Below are 22369 nucleotides of genomic sequence, written 5' to 3' on the forward strand. Positions count from 1 at the left end.
CAATTAAATCACACACATTTGAAGGTTATATGTTACAAGGTTCATCTAGGCAGATGACCAACGATTGAGAAGGATCAAACGCAGAAAGAAGTGTCATTATGCTATCTCCATCATCATATTCCCGATTCCTTAAAAAATCATTATGATCTTCGACATATTATGGATTTATCTGCTTCTACAATAAACCCTTCTACAAGATCAAAAACCACCATGAGGGGGGGGACACCTTTTCCATCATGGTTTTGCACAACTTCAAATTCTTAGTGTCTTCCTTTGACAAGACTTGACTTGCATTCCCCCACATTCAAGATCAGGAGAATTAGCATCACTCGATGCTATTTCAAACATATAAGTAAGCTCATTACTGATCTCTGTTTTAGTTTCAATCAACGTCGTTGACACCGATGCCATTTGTTCCAATCCCATCTTGAAATCATCATCAACACAAATGAAAACTAAAGGAAGTTGTTGTTGTTTGTGCCGAGTAATGATTTCAAGAGGAGATTTGAACAGATGGCATCGTTGGCAACAGCGTTGACTGCAACCAAAGCGGAGTTCAGTAACGAGCTTACGTCTATGTCTGGAATAGCACCGAGGGATGCTAATTATCCTGCTATTGAACGTCGGGGAATTCAAGTGTTGACAAAAGAAGACACTTAAGACTCTAAACTTTTGCAAAACAATAACAGAAAGAGGTTTCCCCCTCATGGTTGTTTGTCTTATGGAAGGGTATTCTGTAGAAGCGAATAAATCCATAAAATTTATCTTCAAATATGGATTGCACAAAAAGAGTTATAAAAATTATATATTTATGAATTTGAAATTTAAGAGAACACTTACTTTTCAAATTGATAATGGTCATCTGGTACATCACAATTTGATAGGGTGATAATCGAATATCACTATCAAAGGTTGTATTTGCGATGTTAATTAGGTGTGGGAGGAAGAGGAACATATATCAAAAATATTATCTCTCATACAATATTATTACATCTGATAGATTATTTATATACAATAAGATAGCATGTAATATTTTATAAAATATTATTAATGAGAAACTAACAATTAATATGGTCAAGATTTCGTCAAAAAAATTTAATATGGTCAAGATATATAGTTTTTTAAAAATTAATACGGTCAAGACTTTTTAAAAAAAAATTAATTTGGTCAAGATATTTTTTTTCAAGATATTATCAAGATAGTCAAAATAATTTAATATGGTCAAATTTCCAAATCTATTATATATTTATTAGGTTAATAGTGTTTTTCACCCCTGTAATATATGTCATTTCCGGTTTTCACCTTTATAAAATTTTCGGTTTGATTTCAACCCTCGTAAAATTTTTATTTTCCAGAAAACATCCTTAATAGGTCATTCAAAAACCAAAATTTCTTCAAAAAAAATTATGAAAATGGCCTATTAGGGGTGTTTTCCGGAAAATAAAAATTTTACGAGGGTGCAAATCAAACCGAAAATTTTATAGGGGCGAAAACCGAAAATGACATATATTACAGGGTGAAAAAATGTGAACACATCGTAAATGCTAAATATATATATATGTCATCAGTCCCATAATAGCCATTTGTAAAAAATATTGTCTCAAAAAATTAACCCATTTCATTTTGGTTCATAGAATAATTAATGTATCTTGTTATAAATATAGATTAGATACATCACTTACACAATAAACTTAAAAAATCAACTTTTCTTATAATAAGGATCGGAGGGAGTATATTTTACTTTGCATTTATGATGTTAAAGAATGCATCAATACTTGACAAGACACTCAAAAAAATTCTTAAATTTTTTCTTAATATTTGTGAAATGAACAAAAAAACTCAGTTAAAATAGGACGGAAGGAGTAATTTGATTCAGAGTATAAACCATATGATTTATATGTATTTTGAATTTAATATTGAATGTCATGTAAAAATTACTTCTTAAAATATACTCCCTCCGTCCCAAGTTGTAAGGAAAAAAAATCACACTTATTAAAAAAACTAAAACATAACAATTAGGAGTATAGCTTTTTGTGTTTTTTTTAAAAAAATTCATGGGAAGTTGTAAAAATAATTTTTATTGGCTAATGATTATGGTGAAAATTGAACGTAATTTGCATTTAATTTAATGAGAATGAGAAAAAAAATCTTGGAAAAGATGTTTTTTTTTTTTAAACAAGATTAAATAGGATAAAAGTTTGTCTTTTTTGCTTAAATTTTGCGACAAAAAAATTGAGTTTTTTTTTTTACTTGTATTTTGGGACGGAGGGAGTAGTTATAATGTATGTTAACTTAACAAAGTTTATGTAAAGATTTTGGATCAATTGAGATCAAAATTGCGGTTTTGGGGAAGATTTGGTGTGAGTTCCCGAGAGGAAACCCAAAATTTTGGGTTCTTGTTGTTGTGTACCTCGTCGTGGCGAGCAGCCACTCATTGTGGCGAGTTACGCAGGTGATAATCGGATTAATGGCAGGTGTACCAATCGTTAACCAATTAATAAAGTGATAAGTAAAGTATCGTATCCACATGGATTGTCCTTTTGTCTGAACAATTCTTGTTACTTAGTTTTGTAAGTTTGACAGTATAAAAGTTAGGTTGCAATTTTTATATGTTTGCAACAGAGCAAGTTTACCTGTTTTGGTTGCAGAAAAGTAAGCAGCAGTTAAGATTCTTCGAATCCCCTTTGTATATATGTTGTTAGATAATAAGTAATAAAAATGTCGTGTTTATTTATCTTAGTTAGACTATACTACTGATGAGGCCGTTGGGACATTCCTACTTAAGTAAGGCACCACCTGACTCAATGGGCATCATCCACTGAGTACCTAATTAGGTCTATCCCTCCGATGGCTAACTGCACTTGCTGATCGCACGGTGATCCTTACGTGCGGTGATCCCTCCCAAAGTCTTGCCGATCTGCATGATTTCTTCGTGAATTACTTCAAAAACCCCCTAAAATTGCTATGTTTCAAGAAAACTAGAATTACAGACTCAAATATAGAAAACATTACAAAAGTCCCGAAATCATAGGAAATCGTTCTAATACTCCTCTTTTTTGCAGCTAAAACCTATTGAAAATGACTGAAAAACATGCTAAGAATAACGTAGGATGATCTATCATCACAACCCCAAACTTAAACGGTTGCTTGTCCTGAAGTAACGAAAGAAAAACATATTTTATTCTTTGCATTTTTTCCATGAAAAACATACATTTTCGAGAGTTGTGCTTAGGACGTCATCCATCGGATTTATAAAAGAGCATCAACTAACTTACCACAGTACATTCAAGTGGGTCTGGCTTGGTAAAAGTAACTTATATTTACAACCATACTCTTTTCCATGATACACGTATGTATCTCCTAAAGCCAGTAGGGATGGTCACGGCATTTGCCCACCCAATCGTCACATGAATGTACCTTGCTATAAATTTGAAACAATTCTAAACAGACAACCAAAATCAGATTATTTACACACTTAGAGGACTTTGAGGGTTATAACTTGACTTAGGTTAAGGGTGGATATATTTGGGAAAGTAGGCTAACAAAGTTAGTTTACTAACCTAGGGATTCCTACTAAAACATTACTGCACTGCCATCCTTCCTTCCTTGGTTCAAACAAGATGGTAAAACAGTAGAACTGTTTGTCATTTTATTTGACAAAAACATACTTTTTTTTAAGAGACCATTTTTTTTTTGGCTGTTTGATTTTTTTTTTTTTTTGTGTAGATCCATGTTCATCTACATTTTTTTTTTCTAACAAATGTGTTCTACTGTTACCCCACCCCAAATTTAAAATGTTGCTAATTCAACATAGCAACCCCAAACTTAGTTTCAAAACATGTGCAATCATAAAAATACCTATCTAACTCCAAGTGAAATCAAACAGGGTTCATGTAAATGCAGGGCCGTGACATGATTCGTCACTAATAAAGAAAATAATTTTTCATTTGGAGGCTCAAAATGGTTTCGCAAAGGATAATAAGAATATTAAAAAGGATGGCTTGAAAGGCTCAAGGTACCAAACAAAATTGCCTCGTGTGTATAATAACCTAACTGATCGTCTGTAAAGAACGGACGCAAATTCAAGCAAAAATAACATTCATATTGGAAATATTTAAGTATCTAACAACCTAGAATGGATATGGAAATATTTGGCTCTGAATCTCACCGGTTATGCAATTCAGAAAAGAGTTGGTGATCCTATAATTACCTTTACTAGCAAGCCCTAGAAATTTACATTATGTGGTTGTGCTCTTGAATGTATGGATAAACTAGCCTCTGCCTTAAATGCTTTGAAATGAATACCTAAGACTAAAATAAATTTAAGCATAAAAGGAAAGGTTGAAAATGTAATGCAAAAGAAATAAAAATTTATTAGATAGTACTTGAAAGAAAAGCAACAGAAAAAGAAAAGAAATTGATTAGTCAGATCATCTCAGCTTAGCAAAAATAAAATGCAGAAAATAAAAATAATGGGTTGCCTCCCATTAAGCGCTTGCTTAACATCTGAGTCCCGAAGGTTCCCATGGATTGCCTCCCATGCAGAGCTTCATATAACAATTATTAGCTCAACGCCTCAATCGCTATATTGATATTGATCTTCTTTATCAAGCAATATATCTATCATTTTACTTATAGTAACATTATTTTCATTTTTTATCAAGTCTATCTTTTAGTTTTGGGTATTCACTCCAACACATTTTAATAGAAAACCAGATTACCTTATATATATATTGTTTTAGCAAATTTTTTATTATGATTACTCTTACTGTTTTTTTAGAGGAATTGTGATTGCTAATAGTTGTCGTTATAATGGTGTATATGCTAAATTCTGAAATTTAAAAATAAATAAATAAATAAATAAAAATGAATTGATATATATGTTGAATCAAATAATAGAATTAAAGATGAATAAAATTACAAGTCAACTATTCCCTGTTGAAGTTACTATTTTCTTATCACACTAAGCTCTAGAGCATTCACATGCTACACAATTATACAAAATGTTTAGTTGAATTTTCAAGTTCCTATCCATTGCAATCATAGTACAACTTTTTCCCCTTTTCTATATCTCTATTTGCAATTAAAAGAACCCAGCTTTCACCATCAACATTAAATCACACACATTTGAAGTTCTACTTCTTTTTTCCTTTAGTTGTGTGATTTTTTATGCCATTAATGAAATGCGATATGTTACAAGGTTCATCTAGGCAGATGACCAACGATTGAGAAGGATCAAACGCAGAAAGAAGTGTCATTATGCTATCTCCATCATCATATTCCCGATTCCTTAAAAGGTCATTATGATCTTCGGCATATTATGGATTATCTGCTTCTACAATAAACCCTTCTACAAGATCAAAAACCACCATGAGGGGGGGCACCTTTTCCATCATGGTTTTGCACAAGTTCAAATTCTTAGTGTCTTCTTTTGACAAGACTTGACTTGCATTCCCCCACATTCAAGATCAGGAGAATTAGCATCACTCGATGCTATTTCAAACATATAAGTAAGCTCATTACTGATCTCTGTTTTAGTTTCAATCAACGTCGTTGACACCGATGCCATTTGTTCCAATCCCATCTTGAAATCATCATCAACACAAATGAAAACTAAAGGAAGTTGTTGTTGTTTGTGCCGAGTAATGATTTCAAGAGGAGATTTGAACAGATGGCATCGTTGGCAACAGCGTTGACTGCAACCAAAGCGGAGTTCAGTAACGAGCTTACGTCTATGTCTGGAATAGCACCGAGGGATGCTAATTATCCTGCTATTGAACGTCGGGGAATTCAAGTGTTGACAAAAGAAGACACTTAAGACTCTAAACTTTTGCAAAACAATAACAGAAAGAGGTTTCCCCCTCATGGTTGTTTGTCTTATGGAAGGGTATACTGTAGAAGCGAATAAATCCATAAAATTTATCTTCAAATATGGATTGCACAAAGAGAGTTATCAAAATTATATATTTATGAATTTGAAATTTAAGAGAACACTTACTTTTCAAATTGATAATGGTCATCTGGTACATCACAATTTGATAGGGTGATAATCGAATATCACTATCAAAGGTTGTATTTGCGATGTTAGGTGTGGGAGGAAGAGGAACATATATCAAAAATATTATCTCTCATACAATATTATTACAACTGATAGATTATTTATATACAATAAGATAGCATGTAATATTTTATAAAATATTATTAATGAGAAACTAACAATTAATATGGTCAAGATTTCGTAAAAAAAATTTAATATGGTCAAGATATATAGTTTTTTAAAAATTAATATGGTCAAGACTTTTTTTAAAAAAATTAATTTGGTCAAGATATTTTTTTTGTCAAGATATTATCAAGATAGTCAAAATAATTTAATATGGTCAAATTTTCAAATCTATTATATATTTATTTTATTAAATGTGAACACATCGTAAATGCTAAATATATATATATATATATATCATCAATCCCATAATAAGTGAGCCAATTGTAAAAAATATTGTCTCAGAAAATTAACCCATTTCATTTTGGTTCATAGAATGATTAATGTATCTTGTTATAAATATAGATTAGATACATCACTTACACAATGAACTTAAAAAGTTAACTTTTCTTATAATAAGGACCGGAGGGAGTATATTCTACTTTGCATTTATGATGTTAAAGAATGCATCAATACTTGATAAGACACTCAAAACTTTTCTTAAATTTTTTCTTAATATGTATGAAATGAACAAAAAACTCAGTTAAAATGGGACGGAAGGAGTAATTTGATTCAGAGTATAAACCATATGATTTATATGTATTTTGAATTTAATATTGAATGTCATGTAAAAATTACTTCTTAAAATATACTCCCTCCGTCCCAAATTGTAAGAAAAAAAATCACACTTATTAAGAAAACTAAAACATAACAATTAGGAGTATAGTTTTTGGTGTTTTTTTTAAAAAGATTCATGGGAAGTTGTAAAAATAATTTTTATTGGCTAATGATTATGGAGAAAATTGAACGTAATTTGCATTTAATTTAATGAGAATGAGAAAAAAAATCTTGGAAAAGATGTTTTTTTTTTTTAAACAAGATTAAATAGGATAAAAGTTTGTCTTTTTTCTTACATTTTGCGACAAAGAAATTGAGTTTTTTTTTTTTTGCTTGTATTTTGGGACAGAGGGAGTAGTTATAATGTATGTTAACTTAACAAAGTTTATGTAAAGATTTTGGGTCAATTGAGATCAAAATTGCGGTTTTGGGGAAGATTTGGTGTGAGTTCCCGAGAGGAAACCCAAAATTTTGGGTTCTTGTTGTTGTGTACCTCGTCGTGGCGAGCAGCCACTCATTGTGGCGAGTTACGCAGGTGATAATCGGATTAATGGCAAGTGTACCAATCGTTAACCAAGTAATAAAGTGATAAGTAAAGTATCATATCCACATGGATTGTCCTTTTGTCTGAACAATTCTTGTTACTTAGTTTTGTAAGTTTGACAGTATAAAAGTTAGGTTGCAATTTTTATATGTTTGCAACAGAGCAAGTTTACCTGTTTTGGTTGCAGAAAAGTAAGCAGCAGTTAGGATTCTTCGAATCCCCTCTGTATATATGTTGTTAGATAATAAGTAATAAAAATGTCGTGTTTATTTATCTTAGTTAGACTATACTACTGATGAGGCCGTTGGGACATTCCTACTTAAGTAAGGCACCACCTCACTCAATGGGCATCATCCACTGAGTACCTAATTAGGTCTACCCCTCCGATGGCTAACTGCACTTGCTGATCACACGGTGATCCTTACGTGCGGTGATCCCTCCCAAAGTCTTGCCGATCTGCATGATTTCTTCAAAACCCCCCTAAAATTGCTATGTTTCAAGAAAACTAGAATTACAAACTCAAATATAGAAAACATTACAAAAGTTCCGAAATCATAGGAAATCGTTCTAATACTCCTCTTTTTTGCAGCTAAAACCTATTGAAAATGACTGAAAAACATGCTAAGAATAACGTAGGATGATCTATCATCACAACCCCAAACTTAAACGGTTGCTTGTCCTGAAGTAACGAAAGAAAAACATATTTTATTCTTTGCATTTTTTCCATGAAAAACATACATTTTCGAGAGTTGTGCTTTGGACGTCATCCATCGCATTTATAACAGAGCAACAACTAACTTACCACAGTACATTCAAGCGGGTCTGGCTTGGTAAAAGTAACTTATATTCACAACCATACTCTTTTCAATGATACACGTATGTATCTCCTAAAGCCAGTAGGGCTGGTCACGGCATTTGCCCACCCAACCTTGCTATAAATTTGAAACAATTCTAAATAGACAGCCAAAATCAGAGTATTTACACACTTAGAGGATTTTGAGGGTTATAACTTGACTTAGGTTAAGGGTGGATATATTTGGGAAAGTAGGCTAACAAAGCTAGTTTACTAACCTAGGGATTTCTACTAAAACATTACTGCACTGTCATCCTTCCTTCCTTGTTTCAAACAAGATGGGTAAAACAATAGAACTGTTTGTCATTTTATTTGACAGAAACATACTTTTTTTTAAGAGACCATTTTTTTTTTGGCTCTTTGATTTTTTTTTTCTTTATATTTGTTGTGTAGATCTATGTTCATCTACCTTTTTTTTTTCTGACAAATGTGTTCTACTGTTACCCCCACCCCAAACTTAAAATGTTGCTAATTCAACATAGCAACCCCAAACTTAGTTTCAAAACATGTGCAGTCATAAAGATACCTATCTAACTCCAAGTGAAATCAAACAGGGTTCATGTAAATGCAGGGCTGTGACATGATTCGTCACTAATAAAGAAAAGAACTTTTCATTTGGAGGCTCAAAATGGTTTCGCAAAGGATAATAAGAATATTAAAAAGGATGGCTTGAAAGGCTCAAGGTACCAAACAAAATTGCCTCGTGCGTATAATAACCTAACTGATCGTCTGTAAAGAACAGCCGCAAATTGAAGCAGAAATAACATTCATATTGGAAATATTTAAGTATCTAACAACTTAGAATGGATATGGAAATATTTGGCTCTGAATCTCACCGGTTATGCAATTCAGAAAAGAGTTGGTGATCCTATAATTACCTTTACTAGCAAGCTCTAGAAATTTACATTATGTGGTTGTGCTCTTGAATGTATGGATAAACTAGCCTCTGCCTTAAATGCTTTGAAATGAATACCTAAGACTAAAACAAATTTAAGCATAAAAGGAAAGGTTGTAAATGTAATGCAAAAGAAATAAAAATTTATTAGATAGTACTTGAAAGAAAAGCAACAGAAAAAGAAAAGAAATTGATTAGTCAGATCATCTCAACTTAGCAAAAATAAAATGCAGAAAATAAAAATAATGGGTTGCCTCCCATTCAACGCTTGTTTAACATCTGAGTCCCGAAGGTTCCCATGGATTGCCTCCCATGCAGCGCTTTATATAACAATTATTAGCTCAACGCCTCAATCCTGTTAGGGTGGCTTATACAAAAGAAAGAACACATCATCTTTCCTCTTTCTCTTGTTTGGAAGGAACTCCATGAGTTTGGCATAGAGTGGTAAGTGTTCACATGCTCCCATCAGTAGGATTTCTGAATCAATGTATGTTCTTCTCTCAGAACAATTACACTTCTTTTTCCAATGAACCTTCTTTTGTGTCTTTGATATCTCAAAGGTCTTGTTAGCTTCCACCACTGTTTCCTCCACTACTTTTAATGGATCATAGATTAATCTATATGCAAGTGTTAGAGGGAAATTTGATGGTTTTACCTGAATTCCTTTGATCTTTCTTACCAGAGATGATGGAATGCTTTCACCCTGACTACACCATGCTTTTTTAATGGACAACTTCCGATTAGTAATGCTGATTTTTCCTTTGATAACTCCTTCTTCTTTGACAAGACCTCTTTCATGAATTTTGTGTAGATGGGCATTTTATTTAATGCATCGGCAAAGGAGATGTTTACTTGTAAATTCGTCAACAATTCAATGAATCCCTGAAATTCTTCCTAGGAAATGGAACGGTGATCCTTACATAGCAAGGATTGTGATGCTTCCTATAATGAAAGAGAAGTTAACTATAATGAGAGTTTCCTATAATGAAAGAGAAGTTAACTACCTCACCAGTGCTAGTTTTACCTCAACCAGAGGAGCCATATGAAGTGTATTGTGATGCTTCATAGCAAGGATTGAGATGTGTGTTAATGCAACATAAACAAGTGGTAGCTTATGCCTCAAGACAATTAAAGACTCACGAGAAGAATTACCACACTCACGACTTGGAACTGGTCGCAATCGTATTTGCCTTAAAGATTTTGAGACATTATCTATATGGATGTAGTTTTGAAGTGTTTAGTGTCCATAAGAGTTTAAAGTACTTGTTTGACCAAAAGGAGCTCAATATTAGGCATAGGAGGTGGATGGAATTTATTAAAGATTATGCCTTCAAATTGCAATACCATCCAGGTAAAGCGAATGTTGTGGTTGATGCCTTGAGTAGGAAGAGAGTTCATGTCTCCTCAATGAAGGTGAAAATTTGAGTTTGGACAAAACGACGAGCAAAGTATTTTGTGGAATGCATACTATGAGCAATGATTTGATTGATGATATACGAATGCTGCAAGAAATTGATGAGGTAATACAAGAAAAAAGGAAGTTATTTGAAGCCGGTACAATTACCGAGTTTGAAAAGAGCATTGATGGCATATGGAGATGCAATGGGAAATTTGTGTGCCCGACAATCTTGGCTTGAGAAGGACTATTTTGGGTGAAGCCCATAAAAGCAAATTAAGTATACACCTTGGTGCTACCAAAATATATCGAGACTTGAGGCAAAGATATTGGTGACCGGGAATGAAGAAACAGGTCGCAGAGTATGTGGCATCGTGTTTGACTTGTCAAAAGGCCAAGGTTGAACATCAAAAACCGACAGGGATGCTACAGTCATTGGAAGTACCACATTGGAAATGGGATAGCATATCTATGGACGTTGTGGTAGCATTACCTAAGACTTAGAGGAAGTTTGATTTACTTCGATAATTGTTGACAGGTTGACAAAGTCTGCACATTTTCTTCCTGTTAAGACTACTGATGATGTTGCGAAACTTGCAGAGATTTATATCTCCGAGATCGTTAGGTTGCATGGAGTGCCTTCCAACATAGTGTCAAATAAAGATCCTAAATTTACCTCTCGGTTCTGGGAAGCCTTGCATGAATCTTTAGGTACTCAGTTAAAGTTGAGTTATGCTTATCATCCCCAGACTGATGGGCAGATAGAACAGACTATTCAAACCTTGGAAGACTTATTACACAATATGCATCAAATAACAGGTATTGCAAGTTTTAACTCGTTTGCATTTGATTGGTTTTGCTGGTTTTTTTTGTACTATCACGAACATCAGCGACAATTAACTGAAGGTGAGAAAAACACAAGAAGGGGGGGTTGAATTGTGTTTTCTTTTTCTGTCTAAAAAAAATTCTTCTTCTGATAAAACTTCAGAAGCAGAGTGAGAGTGCTTCTGATGAAATGATCAGAATCAGATATGCAGCGGAAAGAACAGAGCAGAGAAAAGAAAGACAAAGACACAAGCAGTTATCCTGGTTCCTTCCACAACACGGAAGTAGTCCAGTCCCCCTTGCACTTCCAAGGAGATTTCACTATAATCACAAGATTACAACTGCTCAATACTTTCTAAGTATGAGACTTCACAAAACTATGCTCAAGCACACACGCAAGAGTCTTCCAATGCTCAAGCACTAAGCAAGAGACTTCTAATGCTCAAGCACGCAGGCAAGAGACTTCTAATCAAACAAAAATACAGAGAATTGAGTTTGAATTGAACACTTGATATACAATCAGTGGTGTTCACAATACAATACAGAAAAGACTCTAGACTTTGAATTTCTAAGATGTATCAAATCAGTGCAGAAATTCAGTGTGCTTTTTAGAATCAAATTGACAGAGTTTTGGCGCTTTTGAACTTGTGTATATTTCTATTTTATCTTCAAGTCTTCACTCCTTTATATAGAGGCGTGAAAGAGACGTTGAGATAATCAGCACGTCTAAAGAGTCGTTTGAAATCCTTTGATTATCCACCAGTGATCCTTTGCCTGATTTGGGTGTAGTCCTTTGAAGAATAAACTTCAAATTCATTCCCATCTTGAGTTGTACAACTTCTGCAGGCATGGCTGTTGTTTTGTCTTGTAGCGTAGACAGAAAACAGAGTAGTGGAGGTAGTGGTTGTACACTTGTACTTTGTCAACTCTATTAATGAGAGACAAGTGCTCAGTGCTTTTCATATATCCGTTGATACCTCCCTTTCAGTTCTTCGTTCTTCTTTGATAAGACTGAATTGAGAATCAGCAACTTTGAATCTTCAGTTTGATTAAAGGATCAAATGTAGCTTCTGGTGAAGATATTGCTTCTGATGAAAACTTTTGCTTCTGATGACTTTCTGCTTCTGATGACTTTCTGCTTCTGATGACGTCATCTCTTCAGGAGCAGTTTAGCTTCAGGAGCAGTTTAGCTTCAGGAGCAGTTTTCTTCAGATGCTCAGAATTTCTTTTTCTTTCCATTGTTCTTCCAAGACCTATTAAAAATAACTTGAGTAGCCTTTGGTCCTGTACACTTGAACAATTATTAGTAATAACCAATTGACAATTTTTAATACCTTGTTATCATCAAAACTTAATAAGGTTCTTTGTGAAACACATTTTGTTCCAACAATCTCCCCCTTTTTGATGATGACAAACAATAGTATTTAAAATGTTCAATTGTTGTTGATCTAATTAATAAGTTGACTACTGGGACAGAGGTTTGTAAGCTCCCCCTGAGTCTAATAGATCTTTAAGGTGAGGTTTGTAAGCTCCCCCTAAGTTCTATTCTTATTAATTAAATTTCAATAAAATACTCATAAAAATCAAATCAGAGGTATTTAAAAGAAATGTAGAAGTTGTTATAGTAGGGCTCAGTGCCTTAAAAATACTATACATTTACTCCCCCTTTTGTCATCAACAAAAAGAGTAAGAACAAAAGACAGAGTAGCAGAGCATATAACCAAATAAAAACATAATAAGTATCAGAGCAAGAAGTATCAGAGCATGTGACATTAAAATCAATAAATATCATTAGAGTTAAAAAAAAATAGAACATAATATTTATAAATGAAGGTTAAGGTACAAAGATAAGACTACACAGAACAAAAGTAAAAACAAGCTAGAGTTGGGTGTGCAACTAAGGTTGGGCTTGCTTATACAGCTGTTCTAAGAGATACTTGATCTGTTCATCTTTCTTCTTAAGTAGCTCATCCTTTTCCCTCATTCTTCTTACATGCCCAGCATGAATTCTTGCAGCTCTTGTGATATACTCTTCTTCAGGATAGAAAGGAGTGATGTCCAGAAGAGGTACAAAATTCAGCTCTTTGTCCTTAGCTGCTTCATGCATATCATCCAAAAGCTTCTTCAGCATTGCAGAGTGAGATGACACACATTTGGTTCTGAGTTGATCCAGCAACTCATCAAAGCTCTTCTGAAGATCCATCCACTGATCATAATAGTGAATAGGAGGTGCAGGAACTGTTCTGCGAAGAATCAGTGCCTGAATCTCATCACTAAGTCTGATCAGCTGTTCCTCTATATACTCAGACTCTAGGATATGGTCAGGGATGGGTGAAGGTTCAGTTTGAGTTGTATTTGATGTGGTTGGTTGGTCAGAGGTTAAGTCTATTATTGTGGGTGAGTTTGGTTGTTGTTGGTCTGTTGTTTGATGGTCAGAGGGTATTGTTTGATGGTCAGGAGCTGTTTGGTCAGAAGCAACTTGTTCAGAGGCAGTTTGCTCCTGAACAGTTTGCTCAGGGATGGTTTGGGTTTCTGTTTGGGTTTCCAAAACAGTCTTTTCAGGAACTGTCTTAGAGGCTTTAGTGGGTGTTGGTTGCATTTCACCACCTAGATGTTTTTCTAAGTTGTGAAGGGTTGAGGATTCTTGGTGTTGGGGGGTTTCTGAAGTAGTTGCATCTGAAGCTACTTCAGAGGCTTTTTGTGTGGTTGAGTTATGTGGTGAGTTTGTTGTAGGTTCTGGGTTTGGTTGAGGTTGTTGTACACTAACAGGTTCAGGATTATCTGGATAGAGAGGATGAGTAGGAGGCAAATTGAATTTCTCACAAAGTTTAATTCTATTCTTAGAAAATTCTATTTGAGTTTGCTCCCAGTCAAGTGTTCCTAAATCTGTTAGTTTGGTAGGTTTGGTTTTTAGAAGCTTGTCTATGTGTTGGCTAAGGGGTTTGTCATCTGATTCTGTTGATGATGAAGAGGGTGAAGAGGGTAGAGATGGAATCTGAGTATTAGTTGGAGCATTAGATGGATTACCTGAAGACTGAGCTTCTGGATGAACTGCTTCTGGAGCTTCTGAAGCTGGTTCTGATGAAGTTGCTCCTGAAGCTTGCTTATTCTTCAAGGCTTGAGAAAGCAGAGTTGCTCCATACTTAACAGTTTCTAACTCTGATGATAAAGCAGCAATGTCAGGAGTAGGCACATACCCTGCAGCCTTGAGACGTTCATCCCTTTCTTCTTCATACAACATCTTCATCCTTTTCTTCTCGGCTATCTTGGATGCAGCAACCTCCCTAGTATACTGCTTCATTTCTTCAGTCATTTCGAAGCTGGGCATGACTATGGGCTCAGAAGTTGCAGTCCTTTTTGCTTTCTTAGGGCTTGAGTCTTCATCCCAGTTCTCTTCCAGTTCTTCCATCATTTGTTCCCTTCTTCCTTCAGCTGTCTTCAGATTTCTTGTTAAATTAGACCTCTTCCTTTTGATGGTCTGAAGAGCAGCTTCTCTTTTCCTTTTGGGACTTGGAGGCTTTTCAGAAGCAGCTTGTTCAGAAGCAGGCTGTTCTCCTGTTTCTTGAGTGCTCCTTGTCCTTTTCTTGATAAGAGGGACATCATCCAAATCCTCCACTTCTTCCTGAATGGTGGACATAGCAGATTTTTCTTTCATAGCTTTCTGATGCTTCTGAGCACCCTTCTCAGTAGCATCATCAGCTAGATACTCTTCCTTGGTGATCTGCTTCTTCTTGGACTTTCTGCTTTTGGCCACAGGCAGAGCACCACCATACATTTCATCAGGGACATCCTTTAAGCTGATTTTCTTGTTGTAGGTTGTGTAGAAGTCCAAAATGTATGCCCTTTGAACATCCAGAGGATCCTTCTTGCATATGTGTATCTCATTAGAGACTAGATCAGATATGACATCAGATTCATGCATATCTGAATCTAGTTTCTGGCAAGTTGAGACCAGCTTCATTTTGACCAAGGTTGCCCCATTTATTATCTTTCCTGTGACTGCTCCCAGCTTCTGATTGTCATAAATGCCCACATCCTTTAGGACACTTAAGATTCCTCCTTCCTGGAAAATTATGGAGAGCAGCCTTCCATAAGGAACGAACTTTCTGTTCTCCATCTGGCTCTTCTTGAGTTCCTTGATCATGTACTTAAACATGTACTTGGGAACATTCATTGTTGTTTCTTGAGTGATGGTGTGATGCAGAAAGACCTTATGACCAAGAGAGGGTTGATCATTTCCTCCACCTTTGGGAAAAATGTTTTCATTCTGGATCTTCAGCAGCATTTTCTTTTCCATGCTTAAGGTGCTGTAAGACTTAGCATCCTTTGATCCGTAGATAGTGTAGTTTACTATCTCCTTCCATGGGCTTGTTCTGGGGTTAGGAATCTCTTCTCCATCATAAGTCCCAGAAGCATCCCTTCTCATGGCTTGAGCAATCACTTGCTCATTGATTGTTACAGGAATGCCCATGACAGATGATCTAATCTCAGTCCCCTTGAAGGCGCTTAGACCCATCTCTTCTCTGGTTTTTCCTTCCAAAGTAGGATTAACCAGAATCATCTGAGCTTCTTCCTGTTTAGCAGCAACTTTGTCATACACTGAAGCTCTAACCCAGAATTGTCTTACCAGCACTTCATAAATGGGACCATTGAGAAGACTGAAATAACCCATCAATTTTTGCTTCTTGTAAAATTTTACCAAGTCGCATCCATGGTGAGTTAGAGAAGCGAAATCCACTGGATTTTCCGCTTGAATAATTAATTCCCATTCTTCGATTGACATGGTTCTTCCCTTTATCTCATATGCAGGAGCTTCTCCTTGTTGTTTGTTTGATGATGAACCAGTTGCAGAACTTGAAGAAGCCATTGATATGAAGTGGTTTTAGGGTTCTAAAGAGTTTTTGAGAGGATGAGAGAATGCGCTTACGTTCGCAGAGGGTTGAGAAGAAAAATAGAAAGTGTTTGTTGTGAAGTGAGAAGTGTGTGAAATGACTTAGTGTTTTTATTAAAACGTTTGTAATTCAGAGGGGACAAACAAACACAGCATTAATGACAAATTGGGGGCGCGTGTAAGTACGTCAAAAAAGCGAATAAAAACATCATTGCCCTTTTTGTTATACTCCAATACAAATAGACCACGTCAGAGACTCTTCAGAAAACTACCTTTTGGGTAATGAGACAGCTGTTACATAAAGTAACTTCCACCGTTCCCACTAACCAAGCTATTCAGAAGCAAAGAATAACACTTCTGAAGTTTTAGTGCTGACGTCATATTCAGAAGCACATTTTCCTCAGAACCTCAGTTAAGAGCTTCTGATGAACCAAAATGCTCCTGAATAAACTTCAGAACCAAACTTCTTATTCAGAGGCAAGCAATTTTTCAATCAGACACAAAATGCATGTTCAAATTTTTCTTAATAAAATCAAATCTTTCAACAGACAAAGGTTTTGTAAATATATCAGCCCATTGATGTTCAGTATCAATGAATTGTATATCTAAAATTCCTTTTTGAACATAGTCTCTGATAAAATGGTGTTTGATTTCAATATGCTTGGCTCTTGAATGTAGAATTGGATTCTTTGACAAACAAATAGCAGCAGTATTATCACAATAAATGGGAATACTGTTAGCATTGATCTGATAGTCTTCCAACTGATGTTTCATCCAAAGCAGTTGTGTGCAACAACTTGCAGCTGAAATGTACTCTGCTTCTGCTGTAGACATAGCAATAGTTGCTTGTCTTTTGCTTGCCCAGGATATCAGATTCTCTCCCAGGAATTGACAATTTCCACTGGTTGATTTTCTTTCAATCCTATCACCAGCATAATCAGCATCACAGAATCCAATCAACTTATAATCTAGGGATTTCCTATACAGGAGTCCAAGATTAGTTGTTCCTTTCAGATACCTGAAGATTCTCTTAACTGCAGTTAAATGAGATTCTCTAGGATCTGATTGAAATCTTGCACACAAGCATACACTGAATAAAATATCAGGTCTAGATGCAGTGAGGTATAACAGAGAACCAATCATACCTCTGTATAGCTTCTGGTCTACTACTGTTCCAGTATCTTCTTTGCTTAAGGTGCAGGTTGGATGCATTGGAGTGTTCATCACTTTACAATCTTCTAGCTTGAACTTCTTCAGAAGCTCCTTTGTATATTTTGTTTGATGAACATATACTCCTTCTTTACTTTGGTTGATTTGAATTCCCAGAAAGAATTTCAATTCTTCCATCATACTCATTTCAAATTCATCCTGCATTAACTTAGAAAATTCTTTGCAAAGAGATGCATTAGTAGAACCAAATATTATATCATCAACATATATTTGCACAATCAAAATATCTTTCTTAAGAGTCCTTCTGAAGAGTGTTGTGTCAACTTGTCCTCTTTCAAAATCATTTTTAATTAAGAAATTACTTAGTCTATCATACCAAGCTCTGGGAGCTTGTTTCAAGCCATATAGTGATTTCTTAAGTTTATAAACATGGTCAGGATGCTTAAGATCCTCAAACCCAGGAGGTTGTTTAACATACACTTCTTCTTCAATGACACCATTAAGAAAAGCACTTTTGACATCCATTTGATATAATATTATGCCATGATTAATTGCGTAGGATAGAAGTAACCTGATTGCTTCCAATCTTGCAACTGGAGCAAATGTTTCAGTGTAATCAATGCCTTCTTGTTGACTGTAGCCTTGAGCAACAAGTCTGGCTTTGTTTCTGGTTACTTCTCCTTGTTCATTCAGCTTGTTTCTGAATACCCATTTTGTTCCAATAATGTTCTTCTGAGAAGGTTTGGGTACCAGATCCCACACATCATTCCTTTGGAATTGATTTAGCTCTTCTTGCATAGCTAATATCCATCCATCATCTGAGAGAGCTTCTTCAACAGTTTTAGGCTCAATTATTGAAAGCAGTCCTATCAATGATTCTTCTTGTCTAAAATGTGATCTTGTTCTCCTAGGACTTTCTTTGCTTCCAATGATTAGCTCCTCAGGATGTGAAGATTTGTGCTTGAATTTAGGTTGAATAACCTGCTGAGTGTTATCTTGAAGGTCCTCAGAAGCAATTTCATTCTGTGCTATTGGGCTAGGTTCTGCTTCTGAATTAGACTCAGCTTCTGGAGTGATTTCAGCTTCTGGACTAGATTCAACTTCTGTATACTTTTCAGAATCAGAAGGTTGATCAGATTCTGATGCATCTTCAGAATCAGTTGTACCTGCATTACTTTCACTTTGCTCTGAAGTTTTACTTCCAGGCTCTTTATCATCAAATTTTACATGCATAGATTCTTCAACACATTGTGTTTCTGAATTATACACTCTGTATGCCTTTGACCTTTCAGAGTAACCTAAAAAGATTCCTCTTTGAGCCTTGGCATCAAATTTCTTCAGATAGTCTTTAGTGTTTAAGATGTAACAAGTACATCCAAACTGATGAAAGTAAGAGATATTGGGTCTTCTTCCTTTAAAGAGTTCATATGCTGTTTTCTCCAACATAGGTCTGATATAGATCCTATTTTGAATATAACATGAAGTATTGACTGCTTCTGCCCAAAAATGTTTAGCTAAATTGTTTTCATGGATCATGGTTCTGGCCATTTCTTGTAAGGTTCTGTTCTTTCTTTCTACAACCCCATTTTGTTGTGGAGTTCTAGGAGAAGAAAACTCATGGAGAATCCCATGTTTTTCACAAAAAAGTTCAAATGGCTCATTTTCAAATTCTCCACCATGATCACTTCTGACTTTCAAAATTTTCAGTTCTTTTTCAGATTGTATTTGAATGCAGAAGCTGCTGAACACTTCACATGCATAGTCTTTACTTTTAATGAATTTTACCCAAGTCCATCTGCTGTAATCATCAACAATGACTAATCCATATTTACTTCCATATAAAGATGCAGTGTTAACTGGACCAAAAAGATCAATATGGAGTAATTCTAAGGGTCTGGAAGTTGATACAATGTCTTTAGATTTGAAAGAACTTTTCACAATTTTCCCTTTCTGACATGCACCACAAAGTGCATCTGAATGATAATCAATGTTGGGCAATCCTTTGACCAGTTGTAACTTACTAATTTTAGAAATTAATCTCCAATTAGCATGTCCCAACCTTTTATGCCATACCCATTTTTTATCATTCATTGACAGAAGGCAAACTATCTTCTGATCAGCCAGATCAGAGAAATTTATTTTATAGACATTCTCAACTCTCTTTCCCTTGAATGTAATGGATTTGTCATCCTTGTTGACTAGTGTGCAGTTGGTCTTACTGAACGTTACATCATACCCATTGTCACAAAATTGACTAATGCTCAATAGGTTATGCTTCAGACCATCTACTAGCCACACATTATTAATTGAGATGGAGGAATTACCAATAGTACCTGTACCAATGATCTTTCCAGTTTGGTTGCCACCAAACTTCACTTCTCCTCCATCTTTCATTGTAAGGGTAAGGAACATAGCTTTCTCTCCAGTCATGTGCCTTGAACATCCGCTGTCTAGGTACCATGACCTTTGTTTCTCTCTTGCCCTTAAGCACACCTGCATTTTTGGACAATTCAGATTTAGGTACCCATATCTTTATGGGTCCTTTTGAGTTAGTTTTGGAGGTTTTACTTTTCCTCCCTTGTACCTTAGGGTGAATGCTGAGTGGCTTCTGATCATTCAATACTTTAGGTTTGACACCTTTTGGTATTGTTTTCTCAGAAGCAGTAGCTGCTTTGTTCTTCTGATCCTTTTGTTTTGGGATTTTAGATTCTGGTTTAATCAGATTCTGATGAGCAGTTTCTGATCTTTTCAGAATTGTAATCTTTTGACTCTTAGGAACAGATTTTGTCATTACCTTGATCTTAAGGTTTTCTGGCTTTGATGTGATCTTAGCCTGTGAACCAGAAGCTTCAGGTTTTGACTGAACAGCAGTTATAGCATTTGTACCTTCAGGCACAAAGGTGGATTTCAATCCATCCTTGATACAATCACAGTAGCTCTTGAGACTGTATTCTTTGGATTTCTCCTCAGAATATCCAATCCCTTTGCCTTTGTTCTTGTATGTGCTGTAGATCATAGAAGCAACTTTGCTTCTGTCTATTCCAGCCATAATAAAATCATCCAAGGCAATCTCATGTTTATTGCCTGAACCTTTATCACATTTTTCTTGTAGCTTCTGACAAAGACTCTTGAGTCTATCTTCATATGTTGCTGATATGAGGTTAAACCCTTTGAGTTCTTCTTCAGAAGCTTTTAGTTCCAATAAAGTTGACTTTTGTTGTTTCATCAAATCAACATATTTTTCTTTTAAATCTGTCAACTCATTGGTTCTGTGTTCAAACAGTGATAAAAGTTCTTTTAGAGAATCAACAAGTTCTTGTCTAGGGATTTTGGAATATACCTCATTTTCATCTTCTGAATCTGATTCAGCTTCTGATACTGCTTCTGATGATACTGTTGCTACTAACCCAACGGCTGCCTTAGCATCATCATCAGCTTCTTCTTTATCAGAACCAGACTCACTATCCAAATCTTCCCAGGTTGCCATCAAGCTCTTTTTGATTTGCTTTCTGAATTTACTGGAGTTGAAGCTTGATTTCTTGGATTTGCCTTTAAACTTCTCCTTTTGAAGATCAGGGCAATCAGCAATGAAATGACCAGGCTTCTTACAATTGAAGCATCCCTTCTGATCTTCTTTCTTGAAGTTCTTGTAGCTACCTTTCTTGCTCAAAAATTTCTTCTGCTTCCTTGCCAGATACTCAAGCTTGTTGGACAGCATAGCCATCTTTACAGATTGATCTTCATCAGAATCTCCATCAGGTGATTCTTCTTCAGATTCACTGGCTTTGTAGGCTTTGGAAGACTTTGAGGTCCTTCCTTTAGATGGTAAAGCAATGGATTTACTCTTCTTAGAGGTTTCATGCTCATTTAGACTCATTTCATGCACTTTGAGTGAGCTAACAAGATCTTCAACACTTAAAGTATTTAGATCCTTAGCTTCCTCAATGGCAGTTACTTTGGGTCTCCATCTTGAAGGTAGGCTTCTCAAAATCTTACTAACATGATCAGAAGAAACATAGCTTTTCTTCAGTATTTGCAATCCAGAAACTAAAGTTTGAAATCTTGAGTACATTTCTTCTATACTCTCATCATCCTTCATTCTGAAAAGTTCATACTGATGAACTAACATCAAAGCTTTAGCCTCTTTTACTTTCTTGCTGCCTTCAAAGTTTGCACATAGAGAAGCAAACATGGCCTTCGCAGTAGATTTGTCACTCATTTTCATGTATTCGGTGCGAGGTATAGAAGCCACAATGATTCCTCTTATCTTGTGGTGTTTCTTATAAAGCTTCTTCTGAGCAGGAGTATGTATTCTTCTGTCTATGGCAGCTCCTTCTTCATCCAAATCCAGATCATCAACTCCATCTTCCAGTATATCCCATAGCTCTTCATCCAATCCCATGATAAAGCTGTACATATTAGTTTTCCACCATGAAAACTCTTCTGGATCTCCATTAAACTTTGGAGCTTTTCCAGAGTCTGTTTTCTTGTCAGCAGTATCATAGTCATGCTTGACACTTGTGTATTTTGTAGTAGTTGATTCCTCATCTCCAGACATGTTTTTCTAATAGATCTTGAACTGTAACACGGTTAAGTGCTGTGATAACAGAGCAAGCTCTGATACCAATTGAAGGTGAGAAAAACACAAGAAGGGGGGGGTTGAATTGTGTTTTCTTTTTCTGTCTAAAAAAAATTCTTCTTCTGATAAAACTTCAGAAGCAGAGTGAGAGTGCTTCTGATGAAATGATCAGAATCAGATATGCAGCGGAAAGAACAGAGCAGAGAAAAGAAAGACAAAGACACAAGCAGTTATCCTGGTTCCTTCCACAACACGGAAGTAGTCCAGTCCCCCTTGCACTTCCAAGGAGATTTCACTATAATCACAAGATTACAACTGCTCAATACTTTCTAAGTATGAGACTTCACAAAACTATGCTCAAGCACACACGCAAGAGTCTTCCAATGCTCAAGCACGCAG

The 22369-nt window shown here is 35.5% G+C and overlaps 1 pseudogene; it reads right to left on the bottom strand.

Annotated features, from left to right (window-relative positions):
* Positions 1-4994: 4994 nt before the first annotated feature.
* On the bottom strand, positions 4995-6083 carry LOC25488750 (histone-lysine N-methyltransferase ATXR6-like; annotated as a pseudogene).
* Positions 6084-22369: the final 16286 nt, after the last annotated feature.

This window comes from Medicago truncatula, chromosome 3 (genome assembly GCF_003473485.1).
Source record: "Medicago truncatula cultivar Jemalong A17 chromosome 3, MtrunA17r5.0-ANR, whole genome shotgun sequence".
NCBI lineage: Eukaryota > Viridiplantae > Streptophyta > Magnoliopsida > Fabales > Fabaceae > Medicago > Medicago truncatula.